Source organism: Macaca fascicularis, chromosome 11 (genome assembly GCF_037993035.2).
Source record: "Macaca fascicularis isolate 582-1 chromosome 11, T2T-MFA8v1.1".
Taxonomy (NCBI): Eukaryota; Metazoa; Chordata; class Mammalia; order Primates; family Cercopithecidae; genus Macaca; species Macaca fascicularis.
The window spans coordinates 71,564,686-71,591,640 of NC_088385.1; the positions used below are offsets into that span (position 1 = coordinate 71,564,686).

General features: G+C 42.8%; 1 protein-coding gene and 1 long non-coding RNA gene across 2 annotated transcripts in view; one reads left to right on the top strand and one right to left on the bottom strand.

Moving 5' to 3' along the window:
* Positions 1 to 26,955, top strand: part of TBC1D30 (TBC1 domain family member 30) — a 120,328-nt gene that overhangs the window by 23,113 nt on the left and 70,260 nt on the right. The gene's annotated exons all lie outside the window — the stretch shown is intronic.
* On the bottom strand, positions 388 to 5,197 carry LOC123567541 (uncharacterized). The gene is made up of 3 exons (XR_006690530.2): positions 5,035 to 5,197; positions 3,095 to 3,437; positions 388 to 522 (listed from the first exon to the last, which is right to left on the bottom strand). It is a non-coding gene; the product is annotated as an uncharacterized lncRNA (long non-coding RNA).

A 26,955-nucleotide genomic window follows, 5' to 3' on the forward strand; every position in this document is an offset into this window, starting at 1 on the left:
AGAAAGACAAGATCAATATTGTGTTATAGAAGAGCATACTTTTTCCCCCCCTGTTGTCATGCACGTCCATGTGAAGAGACCACCAAACAGGCTTTGTGTGAGCAACATGGCTGTTTATTTCACCTGGGTGCAGGTGGGCTCAGTCCAAAAAGAGTCAGCCAAGGGAGATAAGGGTGGGGCCGTTTTATAGGATTTGGGTAGGTAAAGGAAAATTACAGTCAAAGGGGGATTGTTCTCTGGTGGGCAGGAGTGGGGGTCACAAGGTGCTCAGTGGGGGAGCTTTTTGAGCCAGGAAAAGGAATTTCACAAGCTAATATCATCGCTTTAGGCAAGGACTGGCCATTTTCACTTCTTTTGTGGTGGAATGTCATCAGTTAAGGCGAGGCAGGGCATTTGCACTTCTTTTGTGATTCTTCAGTTACTTCAGGCCATCTGGGCATATACATGCAAGTCACAGGGGATGCGTGCAAGTCACAGGGGATGCAATGGCTTGGCTTGGGCTCAGAGGCCTGACATTCCTGCCTTGTTATATTAATAAGAAAAATAAAACAAAATAGTGTTGAAATGTTGGGGCGGCAAAATTTTTTGGGGGGCGGTATGGAGAGAGAATGGGCAATGTTTCTCAGGGCTGCTTCAAGCAGCATTAGGGGCAGTGTGGGAACCTAGAATGGGAGAGATTAAGCTGAAGGAAGATTTTGTGGTAAGGAGTGATATTGTTGGGTCATTAGAAGAAATATTTGTCGTATAGAATGATTGGCGATGGCCTGGATGCGGTTTCGTATGAATTGAAAAACTAAACGGAAGACACAAGGTCTGTATAACAGAAGGAGAAAAAACAGGTGTTAAAGGACTAAGAATTGGGAGGACCTAGGATATCTAATTAGAGAGAGCCTAAGGGGATTCAGCATAATTACTTGGTTGGTGAGTTTTTAGGCTCTAAGTTTTTGGGGTGCAGTTTAAGTTGTTCTAGTGTCTGGAATGAGACTGGGACTTAATAAAAAGGAGCGTCCACACAGGAGCTCAAATGGGCTGTAACCTGTAAAATTCCGAGGACAGGCCTGGATTCTGAGAAAGGAAAGTGGTAAAAGTATTGTCTAGTCCTTTTGAAGTTGGTGATTGAGCTTGGTGAGGTGTGTTTTTAAAAGACCATTAGTCCACTCTACCTTTCCTGAAGATTGAGGATGGTGAAGGATATAAAGGTTTCACTGAATACCAAGAGCCTGAGAAACTTCTTGGGTGATTTGACTAGTAAAGGCTGGTCTGATATCAGACTCTATAGTGGTGGGAAGGCCAAACCAAGGAATTATGTCAGACAGAAGGGAAGAAATGACTGCGGTGGCCTTCTCAGACCCTGTGGGAAAGGCCTCTACTTATCCAGTGAAAGTGTCTACCTAGACCAAGAGATATTTTAGTTTGCTGACTGGAGGCATGTGAGTAAAGTGAATTTGCCCATCCTGGGTGCGGGGCAAAACCTCCAGCTTGATATGTAGGGAAGGGAGGGGGCCTGAACAATCCTTGAGGGGTAGTAGAATAGCAGATGGAACACTGAGAAGTGATCTCCTTGAGGATAGATTTCCATGATGGAAAGGAAATGAGAGGTTCTAAGAGACTGGCTAGCGGCTTGTAACCTAGATGGAAGAGGTTATGAAATGATGACAGAATAGAACGGGCCTGTGAGGCTGGAAGGAGATAATTTCCTTGGTCTAAGAACCATTTGCCTTGTGTGGGAAGAGATTGATAGGTGGAAGTTTCAGTGAGGGAGTGGGTGGGAGTGGCCGATATGAAGGAGGAAAACTGCCGTGAGGGATATAAGTTGGAACCTAGCTGCTTTTTTAGCTAACTTATTAGCATAAGCATTGTCCTGAGTGATGGTTGGGGGAAGAAAATAGATTTTGGAAGTTATGAGAACTGTAGAGAGTTGAGCATAGTTTGTGATTTTTAGGGCCTCTAACAGTATTAAAGCAGTGGCAGGCGCTGTGCGCAGACATGAGGGCTAGGCTAAAACAGTAAGGTCAAGTTGTTTGGACAGAAAGGCTACAGTATGCGGTCCCAGGTACAGTACGTGGTCCTGGCTCTTGTGTAAGAATTCTGTCCGCACTAACCAGGCCTAGGAAGGAAAGGAGTTGTTTTGTAGAAGGGATTGGGGTTTGGGAGATTAGCCGGACATGATCAGCAGAGAGAGCACGTGTGTTTTTATTCGAGAATTATGCGGAGATAGGTAACAGATGAGGAAGAAATTTGGGCTTGACTGAAGTAATGGGGGCTGTCCGTTAGGCCTTGCAGCAGTACAGCCTAGGTAATTTGCTGAGCCTGTTGGGTGTCAGGGTCAGTCTAAGTGAAAGCAAAAGAGAGGCTGGGATGAAGGGTATAAAGGAATAGTGAAGAAAGTATGTTTGAGATCCAGAACAGAATAATGAGTTGTGGAGGGAGGTATTGAGGATAGGAGAGGATATGGGTTTGGCACCACGGGGTGGATAGGCAGGACAATTTGGTTGGTAAGGTGCAGAGATCTTGAACTAACCTGTAAAGCTTGTCTGGTTTTAGGACAGGTAAAATGGGGGAATTGTAAGGGGAGTTTACAGCTTTAAAAGGCCATGCTATAGCAGGCGAGTGATAACAGGCTTTAATCCTTTTAAAGCGTACTGTGGGATGGGATATTGGTGTTGAGTGGGGTAAGGTTGATTAGGTTTTAATGAGATGGTAAGGGGTGCATGCAAAGTCACCAAAGAGGGAATAAAGGTATCCTATACTTGCGGGTTAAGGTGGGGGGATACGAGGGGAGGATGTGAAGGAGGCATTGAACTGGGGGAGAAGGCAGCAATGAGGTGTGGCTGTAGCCTAGGAATAGTCAGGGAAGCAGATAATTTAGTTAAAATGTCTCAACCTAATAAGGGAGCTGGGCAGGTGGGGATAACTAAAAAAGAATGCATAAAAGAATGTTTCCCAAGTTGGCACTAGAGTTGGGAATTTTAAGAGGTTTAGAAGCCTGGCTGTCAATACCCACAACAGTTATGGAGGCAAGGGAAACAGGCCTTGAAAAGAAGGTAATGTGGAGTGGTAGCCTCCGTATTGATTAAGACGGGGATGGACTTACCCTCCACTGTAAGAGGGTCTGTGATGGTCCAGGAGGCTTCTGAGAAGATGTGGCAGCGTCGATCGTCAGCCACTAAGCCGAGAAGGTCTGGAAAGGAGTCAGAGAGCCTTGGGTCAGAGCTCCAGGGGCTCTAGGAGTGGCTGCCAGGTGAGTTGAACAGTCCGATTTCCATTGGGGTCCCGCACAGGTGGGACACGGCTTAGGAGGAATTCCGGGCTGCGGGCATTCCTTGGCCCAGTGGCCAGATTTCCAGCACTTGTAGCAAGTTCCTTGGGGAGGAGGTTCTGGAGGAACCCCTGGCAGCTGCGGTTCAGGCATTTGGAGTTGTGTGCTGGAGATATGGCTGGGGTTTGTCATAGTGGAGGCAAGGAATTGCAACTCAGAAATAAGTTGTTACTTGGCTGCCTTTATTCTATTATTGTACACCTTGAAGGCGATGTTCATTAAGTCGTGTTGTGGGGTTTGAGGGCTGGAATTTAATTTTTGGAGCTTTATTTAATGTCGGGAGCAGATTGGGTAATAAAATAAAATGCATATTAAGAATAAGACAGCCTTGTGACCTTTCCGGGTCTAGGGCTGAAAAGCGTCTCAGGATTGCTGCTAAACAGGCCATGAACTGGGCTAATTTTTTCATATTTGATGAAAAAGAGCCTAAATGCTAACTGATTTGGGAGAAGATAAAGAAAAAGGAACGTTAACCTTGACTATGCCTTTAGCTCTAGCCACTTTTTTAAGAGGAAATTGCTGGGCAAAGGGCTAGTTGAGGAACGAGGAACGAAACTGTAAGTTGGACAGGGTGTGAGGAGGGGAGGTGATAAAAGGATGATAGGGTGGGGGAGCAGAGACTGAGGAAAAATTGGGACCTAGCTCGGCCTGGCGAGAGGGGAGAGGTCAGATGGGTCTGTAGAAAGGAAGATTAGAAAGACTCCGCGACGCCTGGGGTTGGGACTGAGGGGACAGGCGGGAGGGAAAGAAGGAAGATCTTTCTGGGACGAGTTGCATTGGGAACAGAGACTAGGGAGGGACCAATGTGTAAAAGAACGCCTGGATGGCAGGCACCTCAGACCATTTGCCCATTTTACGACATGAATTATTTAGATCTTGTAAGATAGAAAAATCTAAAGTGCCTGTTTTCTGGCTGTTTAGAGCCATTGTCAAGTTTGTATTGGGGCCAAGTGGTGTTGCAGAAGATGATAAGGCATTTAGGTTTTAAGTCAGGTGTGAATTGAAGAGGTTTTAAGTTCTTGAGAACACAGGCTAAGGGAGAAGAAGGAGGAATGGAGGGTGGAAGGTTGCCCATAGTGAAGGAGGCAAGCCCAGATAAAAGAGAGTAGAGACACAGAGAGGAGTTCGGGGGTTCTTGCCCTCCAGAAAAGTGGGAAAGGGGTCGGTGCACGGAGCTAAGTTATTGGAGCGCAAAAATAAGAGATTGGGGCTCAAAAATAAGAGGGGGTGTAAAAATAAGAGGTTGGGGTTCTTGTCCCTCCCCCAATAGAGCAGAGAAGGGGTAGAAACAGGGAGAGAAGGGGTCAGGGTTCTTGCCCCTCCCCCAGAAAACCAGAGAAGGGGTAGAGACAGGGAGGGTAGGGGTTGGGGTGCTTGCCCCTCCCCCAGAAAAGCGGGACTTGCCACTTAGGGTGAAGGACCAAGGCAGGTGTCCCTGCAGCGTGGTCAGACACCTCTAAAACATGGGTGAGTAATCAGAGAGGTGGTCCCTGCAATGATTAAACACCAAGGGAAGGCTGCCTTCCCCAGTCTGTGACCGGTGCCGGCGTTTTGGGTCCACGGATAAAACGTGTCTCCTTTGTCTCTACCAGAAAATGAAAGGAATTGAAATGAAGAGAAGGGAGAGATTGAAAGGTGGTGCCAAGATTGAAAGGAGAAAGAGGTCGAGGGATAGTGAGAGAGGTTGGAGAAGAGAGTCAAAAGAGGCCGTTTACCTGATTTAAAATTGATGAGATGTTCCTTGGGCTGGTTGGTCTGAGGACCAGAGGTCATAGGTGGATCTTTCTCACAGAGCAAAGAGCAGGAGGACAGGGGATTGATCTCCCAAGGGAGGTCCCCTGATCCGAGTCACGGCACCAAAATGTCATGCGCATCCTTGTGAAGAGACCACCAAACAGGCTTTGTGTGAGCAACATGGCTGTTTATTTCACCTGGGTGCAGGTGGGCTGAGTCCGAAAAGAGTCAGCCAAGGGAGATAAGGATGGGGCCGTTTTATAGGATTTGGGTAGGTAAAGGAAAATTACAGTCAAAGGGGGGTTGTTCTGTAGTGGGAAAGAGTGGGGGTCACAAGGTGCTCAGTGGGGGAGCTTTTTGAGCCAGGATGAGCCAGGAAAAGGAATTTCACAAGCTAATATCATCGCTTTAGGCAAGGACGGGCCATTTTCACTTCTTTCGTGGTAGAATGTCATCAGTTAAGGCGAGGCAGGGCATTTGCACTTCTTTTGTGATTCTTCACTTACTTCAGGCCATCTGGGCGTATAAGTGCAAGTCACAGGGGATGTGATGGCTTGACTTGGGCTCAGAGGCCTGACACCTATATTTAACCATTTATCTAAGGATAACCATGGTATAAACAATTTAATACTAAAAATTGGTAATAAGAGTAGCAGCAGCTGTTACCATTCATTGAGTACACACTTTTTGCCAAACTTGCTTTTATTTCTCATAGCAACTCCAAAATGGTATGTAGCTCTAGGCATTGTTTATTAGGAAATTGATTCAGAAAGGTTAAGTAATTTGGCAAGCATCACACAGCTGGTAAGTGTTTGAGATGGGATCTGAAGATAGGTATCTCAAAAGTCCACACTTTCCGTTATAAACTGTGACATAAAAGGGTTCTACTTTTTCTTGGCAATTAGATAACTGTAATGTTATTGGAATACAACTGAGCAAGAAAAAATTTATAACATGAGTTATAAATACAGAGTTTCTGGTTTATTAGAATGTGCAGCTTTAGCATAGTTTGCATATGAAATCAGTACTTTATCTTTCCTGGGCCAAATGGATTATTGAACAAATGTAGCTTGGTGTGCAGGAAAATACACCTAAAAGCTTCAAGGCACAATTAGAAGAATGCAAAGCGTATTTGGTCAGGATTTCTACCCAAGAGAATTGAAGACATATGTCCCCACAAAAACTTGTTGATTTTGATGTTAGGATTTTTAAGTGGTTTGCTTAACCTGTTTCTCATGAAAGCAGAAGGAAGGTCATATTAATTATTAGCGTTGTATAGTTTTGCTATTTCCTGCATTGGTATAGTAAACGTTTAAGTTATGCTGGTTGAATTTGTGAAATAGTTTTACAGATCAAGTGATAAAATCTAGCTGTCACTTGAAAACTGAAAAAAAAAACATGAACAAAATGTGAATATATGCAGAAATATTATCTTTATTTTAGCTTTGCTGATAAATATAAAAATTTTAGACAGCTTATAGTCTAATTTTGTTAATGTGTCCACTCTCACATCCTGATAATAATGTGATTAACTCTTACTATGATAAATACCTAAAATGCCTGGTAGAGACTGATGATTTGTGAAATAGGTGAGTAATCTTTTTCTTTTCATAATGAGTGTCTTCTCTTCATTAATACCTTGTCCTCTGTGGCAGGAAAAGAATTTGTGTGGTCCCGAGTTTGATGGCACTGAAACTCAACATTTTCCACTAAAAAACAATTCTCTTTGTAAAATTATAAAAATAATCTACCCAACCGGCATTTTGAGTCCTAGATTTCTACGCAAGAGAATTGAAGACATATGTTCCCATAAAAACTTGTACAAGGCCGGGCGCGGTGGCTCAAGCCTGTAATCCCAGCACTTTGGGAGGCCGAGGCGGGCGGATCACAAGGTCAGGAGATCGAGACCACAGTGAAACCCCGTCTCTACTAAAAATACAAAAAATTAGCCGGGCGCGGTGGCGGGCGCTTGTAGTCCCAGCTACTCAGGAGGCTGAGGCAGGAGAATGGCGGGAACCCGGGAGGCGGAGCTTGCAGTGAGCCGAGATCGCGCCACTGCACTCCAGCCTGGGCAACAGCGTGAGACTCCGTCTCAAAAAAAAAAAAAAAAAAAAAAAAAAAAAAAAAACTTGTACAAAAATGTTCATAGCAGCATTGTTCATAATAGCCAAAAAGTAGAAACAATTCAAATGTCTATCAATGGATGAATGGATATATCAAATGTGATTATTATTCATATAATTGAATATTATTCAGCCATAAAAGAATGAAGTATTGACTCATGATACATCATAAACCTTGAAAACATTATTCTAAGTGAAAGAAGCCAGACACAAAAATTACCATATTGTATGATTCCATTTGGCAAATACGTAGAGACAAAAAGTAGATTAGTGGTTGCTAGAGGCTGGGGGTGGGGGAATGGGCAATGACTACTAATGGAATGGGTTTCTTATTGGTGTGGTGAAAATGTTCTGGAATTAGATAGTGGTGATGGTTGTACAATTTTATGGCATGTGAATTATATAAAATATGATAAAGTGTTAAAAATGTAATACACCCATGGAAACTTTGGAAAATACAGAAATGTTAAAGGAAGAGAAAAAATTATTTTTAAAAGACAGTCCCTTAGAATATTGAAGTGGTGGGGTTTTTTTTGTTTTTTGTTGTTGTCGTTGTTTTTTTTTTTGAGACAGGGTCTTGCTGTGTCACCCAGGCTGGAATGCAATGGTGTGATCACAGTTCATTGCAACCTCTGCCTCCTGGGCTCAAGTGATCCTCCCACAGCCTCCTGAGTAGTTGGGACTACAGGTGTGTGCCACTACACCTGGCTAATTTGTGTGTGTGTGTGTGTGTATTATATATATATATATATTGTTTATTTTTTATTTTTTATAGATATGGAGGCATGGAGGGGGTGATGGGGGAAGGTCTGCTCAGGCTGGTCTTAGATTCCTGGGCTCAAGGGATCCTCCTGCCTCGGCCTCCCAAAGTGCTGGGATTACAAGGCGTAAGCTAACATACTTGGCCTGTAAGAAGGTTTTAAATTATCGATCCAGCTTTTAAAATAACTATAGGATTATTTGTATCTTCTGTTTCTTCTTGCATCATCCCTGGTGTATTATATATAATTTGCCATAACTTTTCTTATTTGCAGGCATAAAATTATTAAGAATATTTTGGGTGATCCTTTAGTTTTTCAAGATGTTAAAACAATTTCACTGATTTTAAACAGGAATTCACTTACTACTTAAAATATCTTTTGTTATAGAATGTATCATAAACAAGAGAATGTAATACATATATGTATTTTTTAAAGAATAAGTGAACAAAGGTGTATACGTGTGGATATTCACCGGTCAAGGTTGAGTAACAAGTATCACTGGCATGTTGAAAGCTCCCTGTGTGCTCCTTCCTGGTTGAAATCTCTCTCCCCCACATTTGTGTTAACCATTATCTTGCTTTTCTTTATACTTTCTCCACTTCCTGTATAGGTTCCTAAGCAATATATGGTTCTGGAAAATAAAGTAGCAAGCACAAGCCTTGTTATGTAGGGAAAGGGTAGTGTTGCTCTCTTAGATAAAACCTTTCAGAAGATAAACTGTGCTATCTCTGGGTCCCAACCTGGTTTTAGGTTCCCTTCTGGAGAAGTCAAAGGGCAAGGTTATAAATGAACCATGTGACTTCCGCCAGGCTATGCTTTAGGCTAGTATTTATTTATTTATTTATTTATGAGATGGAATCTTGCTCTGTTGCCCAGGCTGGAGTGCAGTGGTGCGATCTTGGTTCACTGCAACCTCTGTCTCCCGGGTTCAAGCGATTCTTCTGCTTCAGCCTCCCCACGTAGCAGGGATTACAGGTGTGTGCCACCACGCCCAGCTAATTTTTTTTTTGTATTTTTAGTAGAGATGGGGTTTCACCATGTTGACCGGGGTGGTCTTGAACGCCTGACCTCAAATGATGCGCCTGCCTTGGCCTCCCAAAGTGCTGGAATTACAGACATGAGGTACGCCTAGGCTAGTTATTGAATAATCAACTAGGTTGGGGGAGAGGCTTGCTTTTTATTTTTTATTCAAAGCTCACCATGGCCTTTCCATGCTCTCCTCTCCATTCCCACAGAAGTATTGTGCTTTGGCCTACTTCTAGGAGCAGGAGCAAGGCCATAGTGAGCTTTAAATAAAAAATAAGAGCAAGCCTGCTGGGTGTGGGGTCTCACACCTGTAATCCTATTACTTTGGGAGGCTGAAGCAGGAGATTGCTTGAGCTTTCGAGTAGAAGACCAGCCTAGGCAACATAGTAAGATCTCATCACTACAAAAAATAAACAAAAATGCACTGGGCGTTGTGGCATGCATCTGTAGTCCCAGCTGCTCGGGAGGCTGAGGCATGATAATTGTGTGAGCCTGGGAAGCAGAGGTTGCAGTGAGCTGAGATTGTGCCGCTACCCTCCAGCCTGGGTGACAGAGTGACACCCTGACCCAGTAAAATAAAAAATAAAAATAGGCTGGGCGCAGTGGCTCACATCTGTAATCCCAGCACTTTGGGAGGCTGAGGCAGGAGGATCATGAAGTCAGGAGTTTCAGACCATCCTGGCCAACATGATGAAACCTCATCTCTACCAAAAATACAAAAAAAAAAAAAAAAAAAAAAAAAAAAAAAAAAAAAAAAAAAGCTGGAAGTGGTGGCTCGTACCTGTAATCCCAGCTACTCCGGAGGCTGAGGCAGGAGAATTGCTTAAAATCTGGGAGGTGGAGGTTGCAGTAAGCCAAGATTGCACCACTGCACTCCAGCCTGGGCGACAGAGCAAGACTCCATCTCTAAAAAACAAAAACACAAACAAACAAAAACCACAAGTACAGATGCAAATATGGGCGAGTTCTCCTGGGCATTCTGTCCTTAAGTTAGAAAGATGGTCCGGCAGCAGGAAGCCTCTTGTGTTGACTTCCCTCACACGACTGTTGATACTGTTGATTGAGCCACGCAGCTCCACTCCCGACTGGCTGGCTCCATCTGCCTGCATTGCCATCCTGGGTACCTCATTGTGGAGGCTTTCTTTGTCTCTCTCCTGTGTTGGATCTCTTGTATCCTGGATCTTATATTTCTTTCTTGATTATTCTTTTTATTTTGTTTCCCATATCCCCTTGAGAGAGAGGGCTTGTGAAGTAAATTTTTGGTAACTCTGCACGGGTGAAAATGTCAAATGTCTTGATTCTGTATAGGCGCTTTGATCGACTATTGCATACTTGCTTTATTGCCTTCTCACTTGTCTTGTTGCTCTTGAGAAGGCTGAAGCTTTTCTGATGCCCGATCCTTTATCCGAGACTGTTTATTTTTTTTCCCTTTGGCTTGTGGAATATTCTCCTTGTTCTTGGTGTTCCTGAAATACAGTGATCATGTTGCTTCGAGTGGGCCTGTTTTCACTCAGGTCATTGTCACTGGGCCTAGACAGGCTCTTTCAATCAGGCAACTTTTGTCATTCAGTTCTGGACATTTTCTCTGAATTATTTCTTTGTTGTTTTTTCTCCCTCCTTTTTCTTTTTTCTTTTTCCTTTTTCTGGGGTTCTATTGTTTGGCTGTTGGAACTTATAGACTAGTTCTGTAATCTATCTTTCTTTCTTTCTTTCTTTCTTTCTTTCTTTCTTTCTTTCTTTCTTTCTTTTCTTTTCTTTTCTTTTCTTTTCTTTTCTTTTCTTTTCTTTCTTTCTTTCTCTTTCTTTCTTTCGACAGGGTCTCATCTGTTGCCCATGTTGGAGTGCAGTGGCACAATCATGGCTCACTGCAGCCTTGACCTCCTGGGGCTCAGGTGATCCTCCCACGTCAGCCTCCTGAGTAGCTGGGACCACAGGTGCACACTACCACACCTGGCTACTTTTTGATTTTTTGTAGAGATGGGATTTCAACCATGTTGCCCAGGCTGGTCTCAAACTCCTTGTCTCAATCAAGTGATCCCCCTATCTTGGCCTCCCAAAGTGCCAGGATTACAGGTGTGAGCCACTGCACCTGGCTGTAACGTTTTCTCTCTTTCTCGCTTCCCAACTCCTTGTTCTTTTTGATTTATTTTCTTGGAGATTACCTCAACTTTATTTTCCAGTCCTGTTATTGAGAAATCTTTTTGGGTTGCTGTTTGAATGTTTCTTTTATATGGTATCCTGTTCTTGTTTCATAGATGCAATATACTTTCTTATTGCTCTAAGGATATTATGATAGAGACTAAAACAGACAAACAGAAAACAATTTGGAAGAGATAAGATTATACAGGGAGGAAAGAAACTTTCAAAACTGTATTATATTTAGAAGATTTCCTTAGATGTCTGGTATTCCTTGGCTGTCTGCTCATAATTAGGTGTGGGAGTGTAAACGCTGACTTGAACTCTGGGCTCCCTGGCAGGGCTTATTGACTTTGAGCTTCATTGAAGTGCCATCTGGATGGTCCCTTTGCTGTGGAACCCCTCAGGTCAGTATCTTCAAGTCTTTCTTCTGGGCTGGTCAGATTCTTCAAGGAAGAGTCTTCTGATCTCCTGCTTGAAGAGTGAAGGTCTGGCTCCTGGTATTTTGGGAGCCGAGGTGGGTGAAGAGACCTGGGAGTCTCTGCATTCAGTATGCATATGGCCATTGAGTCCCTGTTTTAGGTAAGGTACTCACCCTCCAAGGACTCTGTTATCACTGTCTTCAAAAATAAGACTCAAACTTTTGCAGGGGTGGGAAAGGGGTAGTTGCCAACCTTGTGAAGAGAGGAACGAGGGATCCAACCATTTCTCAACAACCTTCTCCCCATATTCCTTGTCAAGCCTTCTGGGGAACTGGTTGCCAATCCCCAAGTCTCTTGTGGACTATGTGGTATAACATAAGTTGGATTTCAGCTTTCCTGTTAGTTTGGGATTTGGCTTTCTAGGATCCTCTGTCAATTTATGTTTGCTTGCTTTTCCAGCTTCAAAAATTCATTGCTATTCTCCATGCTCCTTTTTTTCCCCCTCACTCTGGTCCTTGTGGGTTATGATTTAAAAATTATCTTTACAGCCGGGCGCGGTGGCTCACGCCTGTAATCCCAGCACTTTGGGAGGCCGAGGCGGGCGGATCACGAGGTCAGGAGATCGAGACCATCCTGGCTGACACAGTGAAACCCCGTCTCTACTAAAAATACAAAAAATTAGCCGGGTGTGTTGGCGGGCGCCTGTAGTCCTAGCTTCTTGGGAGGCTGAGGCAGGAGAATGGCGTGAACCCGGGAGGTGGAGCTTGCAGTGAGCTGAGATCGCGCCACTGCACTCCAGCCTGAGCGACAGAGCAATACTCCGTCTCAAAAAAAAAAAAAAATTATCTTTACAATATTTTTAGTGTGGTTTTGGTGGGAACCAAAATTAGATGCATTTTTTTTTTCAATCTTCTGTCTTACCCGAGATGTGCTTTTTCCTTTTTCATAAGCTCATTTCTTTTGAGAGACGAAAAGCAGTTATTCAGATTAGGGTAGATTTGCCTTAAATTTGGAATTTGCCTGCAAAATTGTGAATTTTTATACATTTGTTAATATTGATAACCATGTTAGGTATGTTTTTGATATATAATTAGCAGCCTGGTCTACCCTGAAATAACTTAGAACATGACTAGATGAAAGAAACTGATTGAGCTTGCATACAGCATATTTTAGCAACAGTTTCCCCTGATTTTCTTTAAGCTCTTTAGCATCTTAAAGTTAAGAGTTGTTTTTTTTTTTCGTTTTGTCATAATTTACTTGTGTTTCATTTATGACTTCATTATAAAGGGGTTGATTTGTAGGAAAAAAATCTGAATCTTAGTCATGGTGATTGAGAGCTACTACAAATTTTTAAAAAATGGTCTCCATTTACCTACCTACAGGCTTTGGCTGAGCAAAGGGAAACTTGGAAAAGGTGAACTTTGCTGAAACTCACTCAGCTGGTTAATGACTCAGGAGTTTTTTGTTTGTTTTCTCTTGTCAGTTATGGCAAGAGAAAACTATATATACAGCCAGCAGGGGGAGCTCTTTCTCTTAAGCTTTCATGAGAGAAGTATTATACTATTTATGTTCTCTGTATTGCTACAAGGGTAAGACAGCCTATAAGACTAAAAGTGATACAACATAAGATAGACACCATATGAAAGAAATACAGGGAAACTTTGTTGGAACTACTATATATATGTATTGTGACCACTTTTGTATTTAGTTATGAGAGAATACTTCTAGAAGTGGGGATATTTTGTCATTTATAGTTTAAAAAGGGGCATTTACATTAAACCATTTTTATAGGCTATCAAGAGTATTATTCATTTAACAGATATTCTGTGTTTACTATTTCCCACACATGATTGTAGGTGCTGGGAATACAGTAACAAGTAACATATCAAGATTAAGACCTCACAATTTGAAGTTCTTTTATATGAAGTGTAAATACAAGCCTAAAAGAAATACTTTTCCCCCGAAAGAATTGATTCTTTAATTTGGTAGGACAATCAACTGCATTTTTCCTATGTCAGATCTTTAATCAACAGCAAAATAAATATAAGATGATAATATAACTTATACTGAATGCTTACTTTTAGGAATTTCACACAAATCTTCAAATACCATTGTCTTCTGCAAAAAAAAAATAGACTATTCCAGTATTCTTAAGCTTTGCTGCATATTAGAATCACTTGAAAAATTTAAAAAGGCTATTAATGCATGGCTCCTCAGCCCAGACATTCTGGTTTAACTGGCATGGAGTGTGGTCTGAACATTGTGATTTTTAAGCTCCCTGGGCTATTCTAATGTACAGAAAAGTTTGGGAACTGTTGGACTGTTTCCTAATAGTGACAGCTTCCTGAAGACAAGCTCCTTTGAATCCCTATTCTTCCTGTTCTGTCACTCTGCACAGCGTATTTGACCTAGCAGTGATCAACAAACATCCAGTGCTTGGTTTCCTACTAACTCTGCTTCGAGTTTTTGGTCATCAGCATAATGACTCACTTGTGTACTTATTTAACTTATTTATTGCACTCTTCGTCATTTTCACCTTGCAAAACCCCACGCCTGATTAAACTCAAGTCTCTGCACATTCTGTCTCTGCACCTACCCTGCAGAAAGACATATCATGGGGATGACTCTTTAAATATGTGACCACCAGCCTCACAGACACCCTTGGTGCCACCAGCAATCCTATTGTATTTCTTCAGTCTGTTCTTACTCCTCTCTCTCTCTCTCTCTCTCCCCCTTTTTACATCCTGTTTTCTCCCATCACTCTCAGCTGGTGATTTTTTTTTTTTTTTTTTTTTTGAGACGGAGTCTCGCTCTGTCGCCCAGGCTGGAGTGCAGTGGCACGATCTCTGCTCACTGCAAGTTCCACCTCCTGGATTCACGCCATTCTCCTGCCGCAGCCTCCTGAGTAGCTGGGACTACAGGCGCCTGCCACTGCGCCCGGCTAATTTTTTGTATTTTTAGTAGAGACGGGGTTTCACCATGGTCTTGATCTCCTGACCTTGTGATCCGCCCGCCTCGGCCTCCCAAAGTGCTGGAATTACAGGCGTGAGCCACCGCGCCCGACTCAGCTGGTGATTTTTGCTGTGTATTTTAACAGAGAAAATGTAAGCAATCAAAAGTGAATGTCCTCATGCTCCCACCTGTGTAGGTGACATTCCCCCGTAACTCGAGATGAACTGTTCAGCTCTTCTGGGGTAGCCTGCATCCATCTTTTCTTCCCCACTCAAGGAATCACCCTTCTTCTTGTCTGTCTTTCTTCATCAGGTTTTCCATGTCTGCTGGATTACTTCAACCAGGATAGAAGCATGCCATTTTATCCTTAATCTAAAACCAAACATTAAAGTCTTATCTCCACACCTCTATTCAGCCATCATTCTGGTTTTCTGTGCCTCTGCTTTTTACCTGTAAAATGGACAATAATATTGGCCCTACTTATCTCTTAGGAATGTTTTGAAGACAGAATTGAAAGTACTTTGAAATGTTAAATGTGTACATGTATATATGTATTTGTTTATAAATTCAAAAGTTCTGCATTGAGTACCTGCTGGGTGCTAAGGTGCAAAGAAGAAGAAAAATATGCAGTATCCTCAGTGAGCTTTCAGAATAAAGTCAGAGAAGCCAATAAAAAATTACAGTATAATAGTTCTAATGGAGGTTGTGGTATATTGAAATAGATTTTTTGACAACTCCCATTTTTACACATCATGTGTTGACATTTTGAAGTATTCTGAATCCATCTTTCCAATATGATCAGCTAACGAATGGTGGTTTTAACTGTACCAGGTTTCAGCTTGACATTCCAATGAGTCTTATACTATTTCAGGATAGAATTATGTATTTTTATGAAATTGGAGGAAAATGCTTAGGAGAAGGTGTTGCTGACAGAGGAGAATTTCAGGCAAGTCAAGGCTGATTTGATATTCTCAAGACAAGGACTTGTTTGAGTGGTATTAGACTACCGGAAAGACCTCCTATTGTAAAATTAAAAAACCTTGACGTTTGCTCAGTTATGCAACAGAGTTATTCGGGGGATGAGTGGTAGAAAGATGGAATGGGAGCTCAGAGTGTTCTCTGTGTGTACAGATCCCCTTCTCTTCTTGCTCCTCTTTCCTTGGACCACTTCTTCAGGGTACAGACTGGGCCCCAGCATCTGCCAGGCTGGAGTCTGGCTTCAGGCACCTTTCTTAAGAGTGGGAATGGAGAAAGGTGAGAGAAGCCTGGGCTTCTGAGGATGTGCCTCTGGAGAGCTGATGGGATGTGAGACGGGCGCATTGGTTGAGAACGTGGACTCTGGAGCCGTGTCCCCTGGGCTGAAATCCCAGTTTTGCCACTTACTAGTTCTACAGTCTCATGCAAGTTCCCTAACCCCTCTGTGTTTCAGTTTTCTCATCAGTAAAATGGGAATGATGATGATTTCACTTCATAGGATGGTTATGTGAATTAAGTGAGTTAAAGTATGTAAAATGTTTAGAACACTGTCTAGCTGTAGTATTTACTGCCATTGCAATAATTCCCACTGTGGGAGGTTTAGAGGTTGCCTTTGCCATCAACATTTGCATCCTAGCCTGTGTAAGGCAATTATAAAGGTTGCTGGGCTTCTCGCTTACAAAAAAATTGATGAGATGGGTTATTTGAGGAGCAGGTGTTGAATAATCAGTTAGGGATTATATAATTTTTTAACTCTTCGGGAAAGGATTGCTTCCTCTTCTCCAGTAACATGCAAGAAGAGTGCTCTTCCTCTACGTGTTTCCATTGAGAATGTGATAGGTAAATGTGTCTTGGGGATACATGTTATATCTGATGGTCAGCCTTGTGTGCACAAAGGGCAATAGGAGCAAAGGTGGGAACCACCCAGATCTTCAAAGCACTAGGGAACATGGGGAAGTGCGATTAGAAAAGGCTGACAGAGGCCGGGCACGGTGGCTCACGCCTGTAATCCCAGCACTTTGAGAGGCCGAGGTGGGTGAATCTCGAGGTCAGGAGGAGTTCAAGACCAGCCTGGCCAGCATGGTGAAACCCTTTTTCTACTAAAAATACGAAAAATTAGCTGGGCGTAGTGGCAGGTGCCTGTGATCTCAGCTACTTGGGAGGCTGAGGCAGGAGAATCACTTGAACCCAGGAGGTGGAGGCTGCAGTGAGCCGAGATTGCATCATTGCACTCCAGCCTGGGTGACAGAGTGAGACTCCATCTCAAAAAAAAAAAAAAAAAAAAAAAGACTGATAGAAATGTGCCTTGTGGACAGGGTTAGGAGGGGTGGCAGACATTCCAGGCAGAGATAAGGGCACAGAGGCTGAGGGTGCATCAGGTATTTGGGATACTCTTGGTAATCAACAAGTGCTAGACACAAAACTGGAGGCTGGAGGGAAGTGGCAGAAGTTGAGACTGGAGTTTAGATTGTGTGTTCTGTAGCAATATCTCCCTGAGCACAAGAGTGACGTGACCGTGACTGGATTTTCATGTTTCAGAGGTCATTTTGGCAGCAGTGAGGACAGGCTGGATAGGGTGAGTGGATGTGAGGAGTATTGGGAGAGGTGAATGGAATCAGCCCATAGAGTCGATGGGCCCTGGGAAACGGGCTCCTGGAAATGGAGGAAAGGCAATGAGATATTTAGGAGGGAGATTCAGTGGGACTGGAGAGTGTGATATGGGAAGAGGAGGAATCTGGGTTGATGTGAGGGCTTGAGTAAGGTGTGGGAGGCTGCAGCAGAGATCCCTCAGGTACCACAGGGAGACTGCAAGGAAAGGGAGTGACCTGTTAGAGAGGGCAGGACCCTGGGAGAGAGAAGAGCCAACAAGGAGAGCAGCGTGGAAGATGCTGTGGGAGGCTAGAGGCCTTCATTTAAGAAGAGTTTCTGTTTCACGCAATGGTGGGGACAGAAGCCACATTACACTTGGTTTCTCAGCAAGGGTGTTAGAGTCATTCCGGAGTTTTTTGGAGATGAGATGGATGAGAACTAGGCTTGTTCTGTGCTCCTCGTACAGAGCTGTTTCTGTCCCTCTCCGCTTGTTAGAATTGATGAATTTTTCCTCCTCTGAACGTCACCATTCCCTATACTTACTTCTATTAGACCGCTAATTACATTTCATATTTGTTTCTTTATGCATCTGTCTTCTCTCTCCCTGCCCATTAGACATAGCTTTTCTGGAGGAGGGGCTGATCATTCATCTTCTTTTTCTCAGCATCTGTTACACAGCTTCATTACAGTGGGACTCATTGAACATGTGTGAGATGAATGGATAGATAGGTAGGTGGATAAGTTAAGAGGTTGGATCAAGGTTACTGTGTGTGCGTGTGCATGTGTGTGCACTAGTGAAGCAGGTGATTTGGCTGTGAAAGCAAGAGAGGCAGGCGGGGTAGGCTCAGCACTTACGAACAACAGTACATATTTATAATCATCACTTTGATGAACAGGAAAGGGACTGATTAGGAAGAAGCACCAACAGGGTCCTGTTGAGATCGGAGCTTCTTAGTTCATAAACATGCAGGAATTTTATGGAATTGTTTTTGTTTTGTTTTTTTTTTTTTTGAGACGGAGTCTCGCTGTGTCGCCCAGGCTGGAGTGCAGTGGCGGGATCTCAGCTCACTGCAAGCTCTGCCTCCCGGGTTTTTACGCCATTCTCCTGCCTCAGCCTCCCGAGTAGCCGGGACTACAGGCGCCCGCCATCTCGCCCGGCTAGTTTTTTGTATTTTTTAGTAGAGACGGGGTTTCACCGTGTTAGCCAGGATGGTCTCGAACTCCTGACCTCGTGATCCGCCCGTCTCGGCCTCCCAAAGTGCTGGGATTACAGGCTTGAGCCACCGCGCCCGGCAATTTTATGGAATTGTAACAACTCAGGATTTTGGAGCTAGAGGGAGCCGTAGGGTTAATCTAGTGCCACCTCCTGTTGAACACAGGGTACTAGTGTATGTGGGCTGCCTTCTTAGCTAGATTAAAAGCATTTTGAGAGTATGGCCATTATCCAGTAAACATTTATTAATTGACAATGTTAATACAATCTTTACATGAGGAGGGGATGCAGAAAATTAGGCTTATCATTTACTTAGAAAGAAAGACTGAAAAATAGTTCAAAAACCTATGTATTAGGCAGCAGGAGAATAGCAAAGACAGGTAAATTCAAATGTGTTCTGAGGGCCTCCTTATCAGCACTGTGAAATGTTATTTACCCAGTCTTAAATTTGCATCTAACCTTATCCCCTCCCCAAACTGCAGGAGGTTTTCTCCTACCTGCTTCTTGGCGTTTTTGCCGTGAATTTTTACTTTCAGTGGATTGTATACTATGGAACAATAATGTAACATCTTTTTTTTTTTCTTCTGGTACTGGCACGAACAAGTACTTGTTTGTAATGGACTCTGTATAGAAATATATTTTGACATGTGTGTTGGAAAATAATTGTTGCTAATGAATGCGCATTCTATCCCATGCCTAGCCCATTAGAGCTCTTTTTTGGCTCTGTACAGTATTGCCTCCCCGACACCATTTGCAGAAAGGGATGTGCCAGGACGTGGTCATTAAGGAAGCATTAAAGCTCGCCATTTGGCCTGTGATCTTTCCCAAAAAGCTTTGGTCATGTATGAATGTTGCTGTCGGCTGGGCACCTTGTTCTGTTTTTGGCATATCTGGGTCCTCCAGCTCTGGGTGGAGACGAAAAGGGTCTCCCACATTTTGCTGCTGTTACCTGGGATGGCCAGCAGAGGGCAGGCTGGCTCCTTTCCCTGATCCAGTACCTGGGACTCTTCTTCCTGCCCTGTTGGTCTCTGATCCCCACCGATTTTCTTTTCTTCCTTTTTCTTTTCTTTTTTTTATTATTATACTTTAAGTTCTAAGGTACATGTGCACAGCGTGCAGGTTTGTTACATATGTATACATGTGCCGTGTTGGTGTGCTGAACCCATTAACTCGTCATTTACATTAGGTGTACCTCCTAATGCTATCCCTCCCCCCTCCCCCCACCCCACAACAGGCCCCGGTGTGTGATGTTCCCCATCCTGTGTCCAAGTGTTCCCATTGTTCAATTCCCACCTATGAGTGAGAACATGCGGTGTTTGGTTTTCTGTCCTTGCGATAGTTTGCTCAGAATGATGGTTTCCAGCTTCATCCATGTCCCTACAAAGGACATGAACCTCATCCTTTTTTATGGCTGCATAGTATTCCATGGTGTATATGTGCCACATTTTCTTAATCCAGTCTATCATTGATGGGCATTTGGGTTGGTTCCAAGTCTTTGCTATTGTGAATAGTGCCGCAGTAAACATACGTGTGCATGTGTCTTTTTTTTTTCTTTTTTTTTTTTTTTTTTTTTTTTTTTGAGACGGAGTCTCACGCTGTTGCCCAGGCTGGAGTGCAGTGGCGCGATCTCGGCTCACTGCAAGCTCCGCCTCCTGGGTTCACGCCATTCTCCTGCCTCAGCCTCCTGAGTAGCTGGGACTACAGGCGCCCGCCACCGCGCCCGGCTAATTTTTTGTATTTTTAGTAGAGACGGGGTTTCACTGTGGTCTCGATCTCCTGACCTTGTGATCCGCCCGCCTCGGCCTCCCAAAGTGCTGGGATTACAGGCTTGAGCCACCGCACCCGGCCATGCATGTGTCTTTATAGCAGCATGATTTATAATCCTTTGGGTATATACCCAGTAATGGGATGGCTGGGGCAAATGGTATTTCTAGTTCTAGATCCTTGAGGAATCGCCACACTGTCTTCCACAGTGGTTGAACTAGTTTACAGTCCCACCAACAGTGTAAAAGCATTCCTATTTCTTTACATCCTCTCTAGAACCTGTTGTTTCCTGACTTTTTAATGATTGCCATTCTAACTGGTGTGAGATGGTATCTCATTGTGGTTTTGATTTGCATTTCTTTGATGGCCAGTGATGATGAGCATTTTTTCATGTGTCTGTTGGCTGCATAAATATCTTCTTTTGAGAAGTGTCTGTTCATATCCTTCACCTACTTTTTGGTGGGGTTGTTTGATTTTTTCTCATAAATTTGTTTGAGTTCTTTGTGGATTCTGGATATTAGCCCTTTGTCAGATAGGTAGATTGCAAACATTTTCTCCCATTCTGTAGGTTTCCTGTTCACTCTGATGGTAGTTTCTTTTGCTGTGCAGAAGCTCTTTAGTTTAAATAAATCCCATTTGTTAATTTTGGCTTTTACTGTCATTGCTTTTGGTGTTTTAGACATTAAGTCCTTGCCCATGCCTATGTCCTGAATGGTATTGCCTAGGTTTTCTTCTAGGGTTTTTATGATTTTAGGTCTAACATTTAAGTCTTTAATCCGTCTTGAATTAATTTTTGTATAAGGTGTAAGGAAGGGATCCAGTTTCAGCTAGCCAGTCTTCCCAGCACTATTTATTAAATAGGGAATCCTTTCCCCATTTCTTGTTTTTGTCAGGTTTGTCAAAGATCAGATGGTTGTAGATGTGTGGTATTATTTCTGAGGGCTCTGTTCTGTTCCATTGGTCTGTATCTATGTTTTGGTACCAGTACCATGCTGTTTTGGTTACTGTAGCCTTGTAGTATAGTTTGAAGTCAGGTGGCGTGATGCCTCCAGCTTTGTTCTTTTGGCTTAGGATTGTCTTGGCAATGTGGGCTCTTTTTTGGCTCCATATGAACTTTAAAGTAGTTTTTTCCAATTCTGTGAAGAAAGCCATTGGTAGCTTGATGGGGATGGCATTGAACATATAGGTTACCTTGGGCAGTCTGACCATTTTCATGATATTGATTCTTCCTATGCATGAGCATGGAATGTTCTTCCATTTGTTTGTGTCCTCTTTTATTTCATTGAGCAGTGGTTTGTAGTTCTCCTTGAAGAGGTCCTTCACATCCCTTGTAAGTTGGATTCCTAGGTATTTTATTCTCTTTGTAGCAATTGTGAATGGGAGTTCACTCATGATTTGGCTCTCTGTTTGTCTGTTATTGGTGTATAGGAATGCTTGTGATTTTTGCACATTGATTTTGTATCCTGAGACTTTGGTGAAGTTGCTTATCAGCTTAAGGAGATTTTGGGCTGAGGTGATGGGATTTTCTAAATATAGAATCATGTCATCTGCAAACAGGGACAATTTGACTTCCTCTTCTCCTAATTGAATACCCTTTATTTCTTTCTCCTGCCTGATTGCCCTGGCCAGAACTTCCAATATTATGTTGAATAGCAGTGGTGAGAGAGGGCATCTCTGTCTTGTGCCAGTGTTCAATGGGAATGCCTCCAGTTTTTGCCCATTCAGTATGATATTGGCAGATTCCCACCAATTTCCTGATGTGTCAGATCACAGACTCTGGAATCAGTTATATAAAGAAAAAACTAGTGGGAAAGCGGCACAAAATTCATTTTTTTCCTCTAAACGACTTGAGGTTTTTGGGGCAGATCTCTTTTAGCCCACATTGGTGGCCTTCTCTGAGCATTTTCTGCCCTAATTCTCCTAAAATCACCCACAAAAGGTTTATGGGGCTCAACCCTCAACCCTGTGATGTGGGAAAGTTTGTAGTCTTCAGGTGTTGGATGATGATTCTTAGTAGAACCATTAAAGAGGCTTCTCTTGGCTGGATGTGTGGCTCACACCTGTAATCCCAGCACTTTAGGAGGCTGAGGTGGGCGGATCACCTGAGGTCAGAAGTTCAAGACCAGCTTGGCCAACATGGTAAATCTCTGTCTCTACTAAAAATACAAAAATCAATCAGGCTTGGTGGCGGGGCCTTTAATCCCAGCTGCTCAGGAGGCTGAGGTGGGAGAATTGCTTGAAACTGGGAGGTAGAGGTTGCAGTGAGCTGAGATCACGCCATTGCACTCCAGCCTGGGCAACAGAGAAATTGGGTCTTCATTCTGAAGACTTTAAAACAAAATAGAAAAGAGGCTTCTTGTGTTTGAGGTCCCACATTAAGGTCTGCAGTGCACCGCACTCCTATAAAAAGACACGGCCTTTATGGAGCTAAACAGTCTTTGTGTATCCATGTTAATAGATTGTTGTTGTTGTTGTTCTTGGAAAAATGTGATAGTAATAGTCATCCCTTTTAGAGGAAGAGCTAAATTTGTGAACAGTGTTGGGCTATGGGTTCTGGAGTCCTGAATCCTGTTTTTTTGATGCTACTGGTTTTTTCTGCACATCATCCTGTTTGTCTTTGTTGACTTACTGGTGACTCCTCTTCAGTGTGTCTCATTGAGAAAATACATTTCTTGGCTAGGCGTGGTGGCTCATGCCTGTAATTCCAGCACTTTGGGAGGCCAAGGCAGGCTGATCACTTGAGGCCAGGAGTTCAAGACCAGCCTGGCCAACATGGTGAAACCCTGTCTCTACCGAAAATTAGTCGGGCATGGTGGTGGGCACCTGTAGTCTCAGCTACTTGGGAGGTGGAGGCAGGAGAATTGCTTGAACCCAGGAGGTGGAGGTTGCAGTGAGCGGAGATCTTGTCATTGCACTCCAGCCTGGTGACAAAGTGAGACTCTGTCTCAAAAACAACAACAACAACAACAAAAAAAAAAAAAAAAAAAAAAAAAAAGGAAAATACATCTCTTCTTTTAAGATTTAGTTACCATAGTAAGGAGGATTAATCCTATATCAGAAAACGTAACTGCTTTCTTGGGGGGAATGAGCATTTCTCTCTGCCATCCCAGTCTGTCCACTGAAAAAAATTATTTGCAGTTTATTTCTGTATTAAGAGTGAATATTGAACAATGAGCAGAAGGTGTGTCTGTTGTTGTCATTGTTCATTCAACCCCACCAGTGGGAAGACCAGTGGAATGTAAAATTGCTCCAGCTATGTATACTGTTCAATTTCAGCATCCATTGACATCTGTGTCTTCTCCATGGAAGGCTGGGGCTGGACTTTCTTCAACTTTCCCATTAAGTTAATGCTCCTTGCACTTGAATTTCAATCTGTGTTTTACTTGAAACCATATCCAAAGTGTGTGTCAGTGCTTTGAATATAGTTATGAAATGAGAGCTTCAGGAAATGACATGACTGAGCTTTCCTGGAAAATGAACCTAATCCTTCTCTCAGTTCATGGAATAATGAAATTTGAGATCCTTGGGGGATAATCTAGTTCAATTTGCTTATTTTACAGATGAGGAGATTGAAGGCTCAGAGAGTTGAATAAGATGCATACAACCAGCTCACATCCATTAGGAGCTCTGTTATTATTTTAAAAAATCAGAAAATGACAAATGTTGGCAAGAATGTGGAAAAACATTGAAACCCTTGTGTGCGATTGATGAGAATGTAAAATGGGGGAGCTGCTGTGGAAAACAGTATGGTGGTTCCTCAAAAAATAAAAATAGAATTAGCATGTGATCCAGCAAGTCTATTTCTGGGTGTATACCGAAAAGAATTGGAAGCAGGGTCTCAAAGAGATATTTGTACACCCGTGTTCATAGCAGCATTAGTCACAATAGCCAAAAGGTAGAAGCAGTCCAATTGTACATCAGTGGATGAATGGATAAACAAAATATGGTACAGCATCTACATACAGTGGAACACTCTTCAGCTTTAGAAATGAAGGAGACTGACACATGCTATGACATGGATTAACCTTGAGAACACTATCCTGAGTGAGATAAGCCAGTCACAAAAGGACAAATACTGTATGATTCCACTCATAATAGGTACCTAGAGTAGTCAGATTCATAGACACAGAAGTTTAATGGTGGTTTCCAGGGGCTGGGGAGAGAGAGTGAGATGGTTTGGCTGTGTCCCCACCCAAAGCTCATCTTGAATTGTAGTTCCCAGAATCCCCATGTGTGGAGGGAGGGACCCAGCGGGAGGTGACTGGATCATGGGAGTGGTTCCCCCCATGCTGTTCTTATGATAGTGAGTTCTCACAAGATCCGATGGCTTGATAAGGGGTTTTCCCCTTTTGCTCGGTGCTTCTTCCTGCCATCATGTGAAGAAGGACGTGTTTGCTTCCCCTTCCACCATGATTGTAAGTTTCCTGAGGCCCCTGCAGCCATGCTGAAGTGTGAGTCATTTAAACCTCTTTCCTTTATAAATTACCCAGTCTCGGGCAGTTCTTTATAGCAGTGTGAGAATGGACTAATACAGAGAGGAATGGAAAGTTGTTGTTTAATGTGTATAAAGTTTCACTTTTGCAAGATGAAAAGAGTTCTGGAGATTGGGTATACAACAGTGTGAGTAGTGCCTAACACTAGTGAAGTGTACACACAAAAGGGGTAAGATGGTAAACTTTGTATATATTTTACAACAGTGAAAAAAAGATGCTCTCAAGTCACATGGGTAGTTGGTGCTGTATTTGCTCTCAACTCCCTGTCCTGTGGTTTTCCTAATATGCCATTTGTGGCATTCTTTCTACCAAACTAATCATGGATCAAAAGCTAAAGCATCCTTCCCCCAATTGGTTTATTTACCACCCAGAAAAATAATTTAATTTCTTAATTTTTTAGAGACAGGGTCTTTCTCTGTTGCCTAGGTTGGAATGCAGTGGCATAATTATAGCTCACTGTAACCTTGAACTCCTGGGCTCAAGGAAGGCATCTTCCTTCCCAGCCTCCTGAGTAGCTGGGACTACAGGCCCATGCCACCCTGCCTAATTTTACATTTTTTTTTTTTTTTTGTAGAACTGGGGTCTTCCTATGTCTTCCAGGCTAGTCTCAAACTGCTGGCCTCAAGTGATCCCCTCACCTCAGTCTTGGAAAGTGCTATGATTTAACAGCATGAGCCACCATGCCCAGCCAGAAAAATAAATTTCATTGTTTGAACTTGGCTGCTGTTGGACTCTCCACTTTCCTCTCTCCTTCAGATGGCTCCTTCCCACTCTGTGCTCCAACCAAGCAGAATGAGTTACATGCAGTACTTACAATTTATCACATTCTCTCTTGCCACATGCTATTTCCTCTGCCTGGTACTCTTTTTGCACTACGTCTATATAGTACTTCTATTTTTAGGATTCAGCTGAAGCACCATCCCTTTTGAAAGTTCTTTTGACCACATAGTCTGAATTAGGTGCTTACTACTTCCAGGGTCATCCTGGCCACGTGGCATTGCCATACTCTGTTTCCTGGTCTGTGTCTCCCACTGGACTGTGCCGTGCCTATCTCAGTGCTCTGTGTCTAGCACACTGCTTGCACAGGGGAGGTGCTCGAAAATGTTTGCCATAAGATGAACTATACCTTGGAAGATACTGCTATAAGAGAGAGATACTCAAAATTGTCAACTGATTTGCATCTCTCTGGCTTTCCTAAGGGTATCTCTTATTTTTATTGTGGTAAAATGTATAAAACAGAGATTTTACTACCTTAACCATTTTAAGTGTGCAATTCAGTGACATTAGGTACAGTCACGCTGTGTATTCATCATCACCAGAACTCTTTTCATCTTGCAAAATTGAAACTCTGTACCTATTAAACAGTAATTCCCCATTCCCTCCCTCCCCAGCCCCTGGCAACCCCCATTCAGTATTTGTCCTTTTGTGAAGGGTTTGTTTCACTTAATATAATATCATCAAGGTTCATCCATGCTGTAGCATGGATTATATAATATAGTAATATGTCCATGCTAAAACATGGATATTTAAGGCTGAATAATATCCCATTGTATGTATTACCACATTTTGTTCATCTATTCATCCATCCATTCATTCATCTGTGGGCATTTGGGTTGCTTCCACCTATTTGGCTGCTATGAACATGGTATAGCTCTGTGTTTTAAAACATGGCAAATCTGTCTTTGTGTTATCCATTCAATACCGCACAAAACTATACTTCTAATAACCGAAATTCTTGTTGTGAATTTTATTTAAACAGTTTTTGGGGAATAGGTGGTTTTGGTTACATGGATAAGTTCTTTAGTGGTGATTTTTGAGATTTGATGTACCGTCACCGAAAAAGTGTACACTGTACCCAATGTGTAGTCTTTTATCCCTTGCCCCCTCCTATTCTAACCCCCGAGTCCCCAAAGTCCATTATATCGTTCTTATGCCTTTGCGTCCTCATAGCTTAGCTCCCACTTTATAAAGAACAACATATGATATTTGGTTTTCCATTACTGAGTTACTTCACTTAGAATAATGGTCTCCAGTTCCATCCAGGTTGCTGCAAATGCCATTATTTCATTCCTTTTATGGCTGAGTAATATTCCATGGTGGAATGTTACTTTTGTTTATCTACTTGTTGGTTGATGGGCATTTAGGTTGGTTCCATATTTTTGCAATTGTAAATTGTGCTGCTATAAACATGCGTGTGCAAGTGTCCTTTTCATATAATGACCTCTTTTCCTCTGGGTAGACACCCAGTAGTTAATAACCTGAATTCTTTACAGCTTGCATTCTGAAACATTTTTCTTTTTTTCTTTTTTTTTTTTTTTGAGACGGAGTCTTGCTCTGTCACCCAGGCTGGAGTGCAGTGGCCAGATCTCGGCTCACTGCAAGCTCCGCCTCCCGGGTTCACGCCATTCTCCTGCCTCAGCCTCCCGAGTAGCTGGGACTACAGGCAC